Here is an 11,036-nt window from a genome sequence, read left to right as displayed (position 1 = left end):
CAATCTAAACAATATCTCAGATGTCTTGGTGATATTTCAGGGCTGGGATTACATGAACTTCTCTTGGCAGACCTCTTTATTTTAGACATGAATTTTGACTATAAGCTAACAAGAAAGCTCATATAGGGTGAGAAGAGTAAGCTGGAAAAGGGGGGAAGTAGAAGGAAATTCAACTTTTACATGTATTCAGGTGGGGGCTTGGAATCTTTCCCATTGTGGAGACAAAGATGAAAGGGGAGAGAAGAATTAGGGAAAGTTTTCTTGTCTAGTGAGATTAGTAAGAAAAAGAATGCAAAGTGATTTGTGTATGACCCTGCATCTGAGACCTTCTCTTTTTTTCAAGTGCTTAATAAGAATCGGGGTGGAGGCGGATTCTAAGAGTCTGTTGTGGAAGGAGGTGTGGTTAGGGCATGTTGCCAGGCAGTGGAGACATAATGGCATCTGATCAGAAGATAGCCAGGTGGAAAGGGTCATTTAGTTTAGCAAGTTTCCTGGATGCCTGGCATATATCCCCAAGACCCAGCATTTTTATTTCAGAGGTTTAAAATCCTTCAACAATCAAATAAATAAGATTAAGTGTGCCACTGCTTTTTTGACCCATCTCACTTTACACCAAACAGTTTCTTCCCTCCCTCCCTTCCTTTCTCCCTTTCTCCCTCCCTCCCTTCCTCTCTCCCTCCCTCCCTTCTTCTCTCCCTCCTGCCCTCCCTTTCTCCCTTCCCCCTCCTTCCTTCCCCCTTTCCCTCCCTCTCTTGCTCTCCTCCTTCCCCTCTTTCTCCTCTTCCCCACTTGCCTCCCACCTCTCTCTCTCTCTTGTCTTGAAGACCATTGTGGTATTTAGGTTTCCATTTTTCTGCAGGCATTCAAAGAAGTACAGAAGAAACAATCTTTAAATGAACAGGGGTGTTGGCATGAGGACCAGGCCAATCACAGCTGTTTCCTTTCAATGGCTTCAATTCTCCTAGTTCACAGGAAGGCACTCAAATCTTGCTTTAATTAGCACATGCATTATGGTCCAGTGAATATGCATTTAGACACTAGTGAGCCATATAAAATACTTCATAATAGCTAGGACTGATGTTATGCACAGGTTGCTTGAGGTCACTTTTGAAATAAAAGCCCTCCACAACTAATCATGTCCATGTGCCTTGTTCAGGGAAATTTGGGTAATTTCCATTCAAGACATGACCATTGCTTAGTAGAAAAGTATGCTGGACTTGACTTGATGTGTAGGTGGTTGCCTACAAAGTCTTATTTCAGGAATCTCCCAAAATATTTGAGCACGTCTGATTTCTAATATCTCAACTTTCTTCAAGAGGGAAAAAAACCTTTCAATCCAAGTGTCAAGACTTCAAAATGCAAGTGACATAAAAATAGGAAGATCCAGAACAGTGTTTTGTGTAAGAGATTATTTTAAGCGTTTTAAATGGGTTATGGGTGGTTGACATTTGACCTGCCTGAGAAAAAATTGGTTTGGACAAGAAAGAAGAGCTATTAGATTTGTGGTATCTCAGAGTTAAAGTTTGAGATACACCTGACCAGCCAAGAACAGAGAATTCCAAGTCCTAGTTTAATATAGAGTGGCTTCTATTGTACTATAGTTGAGAAAGAATTCTAGTCCCTTGCACAGTCTGTCCATTAGGTTTTGCTGGTTCTTATGGCTAGCTATTTGTAAGATGTGATACATGTGATACAACCTCAATGCCTTGAGACAAAATGTTCATTCTGCACTAAAGGATCAGGGGGTAATTTAGAAAGAGTTAAGTCTACCGAATGGTTCTATGTCAATTTGACACAAGCTAGACTCATCTGAGAGGAGAAAACCTCAATTGAGAAAATGCCTCCATACAATCTCACTGTGGAGGCATTTTCTAAATTAGTGATTGATAGGGATAGGGGAGGGCCCAGTCCATTGAGGATAGCACATCTCTGGGTTGGTGTAGGATGTAGGATCCCTCTATATGCAGGATCCTTCTAGAGACTTACATATTATCATTAAAATAAAAAGGCAGTTGATTTACTGAAGATGTGGGAGCTAATTTATGAGTTTTCTACTATAGAGAGCACATACAGTTCCAAGTCCATTAATCTGAGTCTTACCATCTTTCAGCTGTCTCTTCAATGATATTCTCTAAGCCTTAGGTTTTGCTATAGTTGTGAATGTGTCTAAGTCTCTGTGTGAGTATGTACATGTGAATTCAGGTATTCATATAGATCAAAGTATTAGATTCCCCAGGGAGATGGAGTTATAGGTAGTTGTAAATTGCATATCATGGGTGCTTGGAACTGAACATGGTTCTTCTGCAAAAGTGCATGTTCTCTTAACTACAGACCCATTTATCCAGGCCTCAAAAATACATTTAAAGTAAATAGCAAATCCTTTGTGCAAAAAAGAGATGTTACTGCCTAAATATGAGGGAATATTTCTTCAGCATTTACTAGCTGTTACCACAAACAAAGTTTTTGTGTTTCTGAGCTATAAAAGAAAGAGTGGGGCCTGGGGTTACATCTCACTAGAACTCAGTAATGTGTTTTAATATTATGTGAAAGCCTTGGGTTTGGTGCTGAATATTTCATACAGAATTTTCAAAGCTGAGATTATAGCTTTTGAGAGGTGGGCAGAGGGGTCAGGAGTTCAGCTATGTATCACTGGAGGCCATCCTGGGCTACATGAGACTCCAGCTAAAAATAGAATAGGGTGGAACAGAATAGAATAAAACAGGACAGAACAGAGATTATAGCAATATATGAAAATCAAGATTAAATGACAAATTGTTTTAAAAGTATAAATGTAGACTTTAGCATGAGGTTAGATCTTAGATTATAACACTTGTCCACTCACAGTTATTTTTCAGGAAAATTAAGCAATAAAATATCTGGACAGTTATGTATCCATTTTATTTTACTCCTTAAATACACTTGTTTTATATTTCCTTTTCTTGATTTGTAAAAGGCCTATACAAATAACTTAGATAATTAGATTAATACAAAATAATCTTTTCTTTTACAGTTACTAAATTTTTCTCTCAGCTCAGTGCTGTCACATAGTCCTGTAATTTAAGTCACTTGAGTGACTGAGACAAGATGATCATATGAATGTGACCATAATCAAGACCCATCAATAATAACGCCTTAAAAAGCCCACCGTTAGGCATGGGTTACTTCTTTTTGAATTGTTGGTTTCCATAGGCCCCAAAACATTTCAGTCTATTTATTTTGCTTTTGCTCTTGGTGACCCTCCAGAACTTGATGGTGAGATCTCACTGCCATATACTTGAATCAATAGTTATAAAAATCAAACAGGTTACTAATCCGGAAGCTTCATTTCCTAGTAGCTAGTTCTCATGGTGTTTGGGAGGTGCTATGTAGGCTACCAGAGGAGAAGGGTAATCAATATTACCCAACTACAAGCCTTGTGAGCCACAATAATAACAGACAGTCAAGGCATACTCATTAGTGCAATAATGTCACAAATGTTAAGACAGTAATCATTTTCTGATTGGCTTTAACACCTGCTCCATAAAATGAAATCCATGCCTGGGCACTTTTAATTGAACCAAGGCCTTATGATTGGTTAGATTGTAGGCTTTAGGGGAGAACCTAATATTTTCTGAAAAATGGACATAATAATATAATGACTCCTGATTTTTGTCTTTATATCCATGGATTGGAAAATCTGCTACATATGTAGCATCAGATTTCAATCCTCATAGGAGAAGTGTCTTCTTGCAATAGATTTCAATTAATACAGACCAACAACTGCTCAACATGCAGAGAATAAGAGACTGTGGAGTGAAAAGCTCTAAAGGGATGTCTGTATTATACCCCTCTTCCCAAGGCTCATGGGATAATCACAGAAGAGAAAGCAGAAAGACTATAAAAAAACAGAACTAGTGAACATTTGAAGTGAAACATAAGGCTATACTATACATGTCCTCAGAGAAGATGTGACCACTTGTATAAGACATGAACAAGATGAATCCAGCAGAAATTCTGGAATGAATGGAAGAAGAGCTCATGAAATTCTTCCATAGCTATTGAAGGCCACTGGAGGAAAGAGTATATTTTCTTTAAGGATGAGGCCTTTGAAAAGCTACTTGTACTCCAGTAGATGATACTACATTTATGTACATATAGATGGTATGGAATAGACTCAGTGGGTTTTTAAAAAGAGACAGCACATGAATTTGGAACGAGTCAAATTAAGGGATTGGTTTTGAGAGGGAACATAGGGTGGATTTGATCAAAAGACGTATTCCATAAGGTAGGAACTAAAGAGACCTAGAACCCTCCAATTCCTTGAGATTTGCAGCACATATGTGCATTTTACAAGAACAAAACACACTAAGAGGAATTTATCAAATAATAGACTTGTGGTAGATAGCATTTGCTGAAAGCAAGCTTCCAGAACCAATAGCAATGTCTCTTATGCTATTGACATGGCCTCCCTTGCCTGGTGTGCTTTTGCAATTACATATAGGCAGACACATAGACAATTACATATAGACAGAAGAATCTGATTGAACTGTGAGGGCAAGAGGTGGAGGCTTGCCACAGAAACAGATGCAAAGAGAAAGATGAACCATGAGCTACTTTGTGACACTGAAAAGTTCCTCTTTTCTTAGCCTTGGTTTTGTCATGTGTCAAATGATTACACTCTTTGAGTACTTTCTATCTCCCAATTCCTTCTTCACTCTCCTTTTTAAAGTCTATGTTTGTCTTAGGGTTTCTATTCATGCACAAAACATCATGTCCAAGAAGCAAGTTAGGGGGAAAGGGTTTATTTAGCTTGTACATTGCTGTTCATCACCAAAGGAAGTCAGGACTGGAACGCAAGCAGGTCAGGAAGCAGGAGCTGATGCAGAGGTCATGAAGGAATGTTACTTACTGGCTTACTTCCCCTGGCTTGCTCAGCTTGCTTTCTTATAGAACCCAGGTCTACCAGCCCATGGATGGCAGCACCCACAGTGGGCTTGATCTTCCCCCTTCATCTCTAGTTGAGAAAATATCTTACAGCTGGATCCCATGGAGGCATTTCCTCAACCGAGGCTTCTTTCTCTGTAATAACTCCAGCTTGTGTCAAGTTGACAAAAGACCAGTCAGTACAATTGACCCCTTGTCAACTTGACATACAAACATGTCACTATTAAGCCACAACCCTTACCTTCTTATTCATCCCCAAGATCTACATAACCTTAAGAGTTTCACAGTCTTTACAAAATCTTACTTATTAAAATTTCAATCCTTCTAAAATCCTTCTAAAATATCCACTCTTTAAAATTCAAAGTCTTTTTTTCAATTCAAAGTTTCTTAACTATGGGCTCTACTAAAATACTTTCTTCCTTCAAGAGAGAAAAATATCAGGGCACAGTCACAATCAAGAGCAAAATCAAACTCTAACCATCTAATGTCTGGGATCCACTCACAAAATTCTGGGCTCCTCAAAGGGCTTGGAGTTCTGCCCTTTGTAGCATACACCTTGTCTTCTAGGCTCCACTTGCCTGTTTTCCACTGCTGCTACTTCTTTTGGTGGTCATCTCTCATGGTACTGGCATCTCCAAAACACTGGTGTTTTCTACTGCACCGAGGCTTCAATGGCCTTTCACAGGCTCTCCTCATGGTACCAAGCCTCAACTCCTTTGCCTGACCCCTTCAGTCCTGGGGCATTAATTACAACTGAGGCTGCACCTTCAACAATGGCCTTCCATGGCTTCTCACAGTGCTGAGCCTCATCTGCTCTATATGACCCCTTTATTCCTTCAAAACCAGGACCACCAGGACTCTTAAAATCACCAAGTCCAGCCACAGCAAGATGTACAACCTTGGCTGTCTCTGGAACACTGCCTACTTGTGCTCTCATAAAACACTTCCCAGAAGATTTCACCTCATCAATGCTGGTTTCTTCTTAATCATCACTAATTTCTTAGCTCCAGCTGACCAGCAACAATAGTCCCAGTAATATAAAGGTTTTGATTTAGTAGTTCTGGTATCTTACTAATCCCAGATGATTCTTCAGTTCCAATTAACCAAAACCACAGAATCTTCACAATCAAAACAGCAACGGCCCTGATAAGAGTTTTTAATCTTCCTTCTGAATATCCCAATCAATATTCTAGCTCAAAGTTCCAAAGTCCTTCCACAGTCCTCCCCAAAACATGGTCAGGTTGTAACAGGAACACCCCACTCCTGGTACCATTTTGTCTTAGTTAGGGTTTCTAACCTTGCACAAAACATCATGACCAAGAAGCAAGTTGGGGAGAAAAGGGCTTACTCAGCTTACACTTCCACACTGCTGCTTATCGCCAAAGGAAGTCAGGACTGGAACTCAAGCAGGAGATGATGCAGAGGCCATGGAGGAATGTTACTTACTGGCTTACTTCCCCTGACTTGCTCAGCTTGCTTTCTTATAGAACCCAGGTCTACCAGCCCAGGGATGGCACCACCTACCATGGGCTGGGTGCCCACTCCCCATCACTAGTTGAGAAAATGCCTTACAGCTGGATCCCATGGAGGCATATTCTCAACGGAGTCTCCCTTTTCTGTGATAACTCCAGCTTGTGTCAAGTTGACACAAAACCAGCTAGTACAATGTTTTAATGTATAAAACCCAACCTCTACTGCGTGGTATGAATAGGTCACCTTCGTGAACACAGGAACTTCTATACAAGTGGATCCCAACAGGCTAATGCAAGAGGTTTTTATTTGCTTAAAGTATACAAGACAACATAGTATAATTGTCCATACTATACGTGCCTAAGCCCAGGTACCTGATGCTCAGCAACTAACTGGATTAGTTAAAGCTGTTACCAACAATACCTTAAGTTTGCTTGAAATATATGAAACATCTGATTAAAATTTCAGCTTGGGTGTCTGTTGCTTTGCTCTGTTCCCCCTTTCTTTTCCATTATATCTTCAGCAGAGATTAAAAAACACAAAGGTAACTACATTTGAGAAATGAGTACAGGCAAGCATTTCAGGACTCCATAGTCTAGGTTTAAATAGCTTCCAAATTTTATGGAGTAAATCATTTTTCCTTTATACATTTGCTCTTGTTGGGTGTCCAAAAGAAAGTACTTCTTGCCTTTTGGAATTAAAAATGAATTCATTCTTTGGATAGTTGAAATATTCTGCCATAGCCTGTTTGTCCTGGTCTGCCACACAGCCCAGCCATACAGTTACCATGCAGTTATTTATTCCAGAGACCCATGGGATTTCTTTTAAATGATCTGCCTTGGGAGGCTTTCATTATGTGCATTTCTAGTTGTGTTTAATGTTTTCATATCTGTGCCTCCCTCTCCAGTATGGGAACCATTCCAAAGGCTTAAGATGAAACTCTTTCACTGGGTTTCAAGGCATGGCAGTTGAACTAACAGATAATAACTTGATGTAATGTTAATATTTTCATTAACCGAGGAGTTTTTGGAGACAGAGAGAGAGAGAGAGAGAGAGAGAGAGAGAGAGAGAGAGAGAGAGAGAGTGAGGGAGGGGGAGAGAGAAAGACCTAGCAATTTTCTTTATTCTTCACAGGAAATGTAATCAAATTGCTTTTTATTAAGAGGCAGGTTAAAGGTGACTTGGAAAAGCCCCACTGTCTCCCGCTAAATGCATAACACATCATGACTTTAATTTTTTTGCTTTGGATTTGTTTAAAAATTTCTTTGTCCTCTAGTTCACTTTTAATAGATTATTGATGATTTTGTGTCTTCTACTAGTTTTACCTAAATTTTTATTTTCTTGTTGCTTGAATTGAACAGAAGAAATTATTTGTAAGCCAAAAATTTCTCCAAAATTTTTCTTATGTTTTTTGTCTGTCTGTTTGTTAGTTTTTAAAGCGGGGTTTCTCCTGTACTTTGTCCTGACAAATGCACATGTACATTGACCCTGCCCGTGCTGTGACTTTGCTGGGGGCACATCTAAAGTATAAACTCAGGTATAAACTTGCCTTCCTTGCTTTCCCTGGGTGCTAGTGAGAACATTTCTAGGATCGGATTTAGTGAAATTTAGTTGAAGTATATGCTACCAAGGATCAATCTATTACCACAGAACACCTGGTTTCTTCGATTAGGATGAAACATTCTCAATATTTAAAATCCAAATGCTTCCCTTTCCACAGTCATGGCCCTTGTAATGCAGAGCCAAGAAAATCCAGGGAAACCTTTTCCAAAAGCAACATTCCCCAAAGCTCACAATTCTGGTGACTAAATCTGGAGATTAAAGATTAGGATGCTATCAGACTTGCAGCACAGCAAAGGTTCATGGGTTGAACCTCACCTCAACACCCTGACATTCCCCTACACTAGGGAAACAATCCTTCACAGAACCAAGGGGCTCCCATCCCATTGATGGAAGATAAGGCCACCCTCTGCTACATATGCTGCTGGAGCCATGGGTCCCCTCATGTGTATTCTTTGGTTGGTGGTTTAATCCCTGGGAGCTCTGGGGGGCGGGGTCTGGTTGTTTGATATTGTTGTTTTTCCTATGGGGTTGCAAACCCCTTCCGCTCATAAGGACACTGTCTTAAAGGATTATTATTGTTGAGATGAGGCACCATGAACAAAGTAACTTAGGGAGGAAAGGGTTTATTTAACACTTATTTCACTATTCATCACCAAAGGAATCAGGGCAGGAACTCAAACAGGGTAGGAACCTGGAGGCAGGAGCTTAGGCAACGGTCATAGAGGGCTGCAGCTTATTGGCTTGCTCCCTATGGATTGCTTATAAACTCTAGGATCACAGGCCATGAGGTGGCCCCACTCACAGCTGGCTAGGCCCTATGGCCCAATCTTATAGAGGTATATTTTTTTACATTTGAGGCTCCCTCTTTTCTGACAACTTTATTTTTTGTGAAGTCGATGAGGACTAGCCAGTAATAACATGAATCCCATTCAATAGGAAGGAGGACTGATGACTTAATCACACCCCAAAGGTCCTGTGTCTTTATATCATCTGAGTATGAGGCCCCAACATACAAATTCTAGGGAGAAACCCACCCTCAGCACAGATCATGACAGTGTTCATGTTCTCCCAGTGATGATTTTCCAGAGAAATCTCTCAGTCATTAGGATGAGGAATATCTGGACTTCCCCTTGGCTACTAGATCATTGTTTTTAATAGACACTGGGAACTCTTAATATTAGACATGTTTCCCTCTGTCTTGGATACTTGACAGTTTAGAACTCATTTCAAAGCTAGCAATTTCACAGGGATTAGTCTTAGGCTCTCCTAAACCTAGAACCTGATCCTTAAAAATAACCAAATCAAACCAAACCAACAACAATACCACAGTTGTATCCTTGGTAATTTATTTTGCCAAACCAGCATAAACTGGTCCTATAAACTTATGAGCTATGCCACTCAGGCAGACTAGGTACATTTTGAAAAGATGTAAATTAACCTGATTAATGAACTGTTATTTCTAGAAAGCCATTGGTTTATAAAACAGAATATTTGAAATCTTAACCATCCTAGAAAATCTAAGCCATATATATATATATATATATATATATATATATATATATATATATATATATATATATATATATATATATATTGCTCTAATGAAACAAAAAGTTCCCACTAGAAGATATTTTACATATAACTTTCATCAATAGTACTAAATGTATCTAATTGTATTCCAGTTTCACTTGCCAATACCTTAAAACAATTTGTGGGGTTTTTAGTCTTTAAAAGGTTTTAGGGAACCAGGTTGGAAGAGTCAAGGTTCAAATTTCAGTCTGTCTTTAAGTCCAATTCTTGCAGTCATGATGCAAACAAAACAAAACAAAAAAACCCATTTTAGCTTGAAATTGTGGATATTGTCCCCATTTTACAAGGATAAGAATATTGATGTTTTTTAATTCACTGCTTAATAGAGCGATCCATTTATGGTGGTGTAAGTACCAGAAGATCATAGTGTTGGTCTGCCTTGCTCTCTGCTGTATCCCTTGTGCCTAGGGCAGTGTTAGATACACAAGAGATCAATAATTAATGCCATTGAATGAATGAATTTGTCTTGTTAAGTACATCAGTTGAGAACCTTTGTGGCTTCCAGAGTCTGGTCTCTGAGTGCTGAGCTCTGGAGAGAAACCGTATAAACAGCAGAGCAACTGGCTGCCAGGAGGACACAAATGTAATGCTTCCCCTCATGGGAAGAGGAGGATTAGGGAGAGAGTGCGTGGGAAACATCTGGAACTTCTTGGAAGAAACACACCTTATAAATAAATAGAAGGTCAGCCCGTGCAAGAGGCTAAAATTTCCTCTAACCTCCCTGACATGCCTCAAAGGAGAAGTTGGAAAATACCAGCAAAAAAGTTAGTCCCAAGTGAGTGTTGGTGACTTAGGCTTTTGTCTGTGCTTCTTTTCCATGAGTGAAAAAAAAATCCAACCTTTAGAAAAAGGCGATATTAAATTGGAGCCCCCTAATATTTTAGATCCTTCCTGTTCTAAGCAAGAACAATCAGAATTAGAATACAAGGCACCAAGTAGCAGATGCTATCTTCTAATTTAGGTTGTTCAGACCATGTAGGAGTTCCTATCCTATGCCCAGTTCCCAAGTTGGTGAAAAGAGACGGTGATAGTTAATACAGTCAATATCTGAGGCTTACTTTTGTCTACTGCTGAGTGAAACTCTTTCTGAAGAACACATAGAAATGGATAAGATATTGTCTTAGCTAGAATTTTCATTGCTGGGACAAAAGACCATGACCCAAAGCAACTTGGAGTAGAAAGGGTTTATATTAGCTTACAAGTAAGGGGATTTATGATGGAAACTCAAGACAGAAACCTGGAACCAAGAAGTAAAACCCAGGCCATAGAGAAGCACTGCTTACTGGCTTGCTTTTCATGGCTTGCTCAGTCTGCTTTCCTATAGCACCCAGGACCCTGTTCCTGGGGACAGGGACTACTCACAGTGAGCTGGTCCCTTTCCCACTGATTATCAACCAGGGAAGTGTGCCACAAGCCTGCCCACAGGCCAGGTTGGTGAGGGCATTTCTCAGTTGAGGTTCACTCTTTCCAAGTGACTAGAGATTGTGTTG

Source organism: Micromys minutus (assembly GCF_963924665.1).
Source record: "Micromys minutus genome assembly, chromosome: 8".
NCBI lineage: Eukaryota > Metazoa > Chordata > Mammalia > Rodentia > Muridae > Micromys > Micromys minutus.
Note: the sequence above shows the minus strand (reverse complement) of the source record.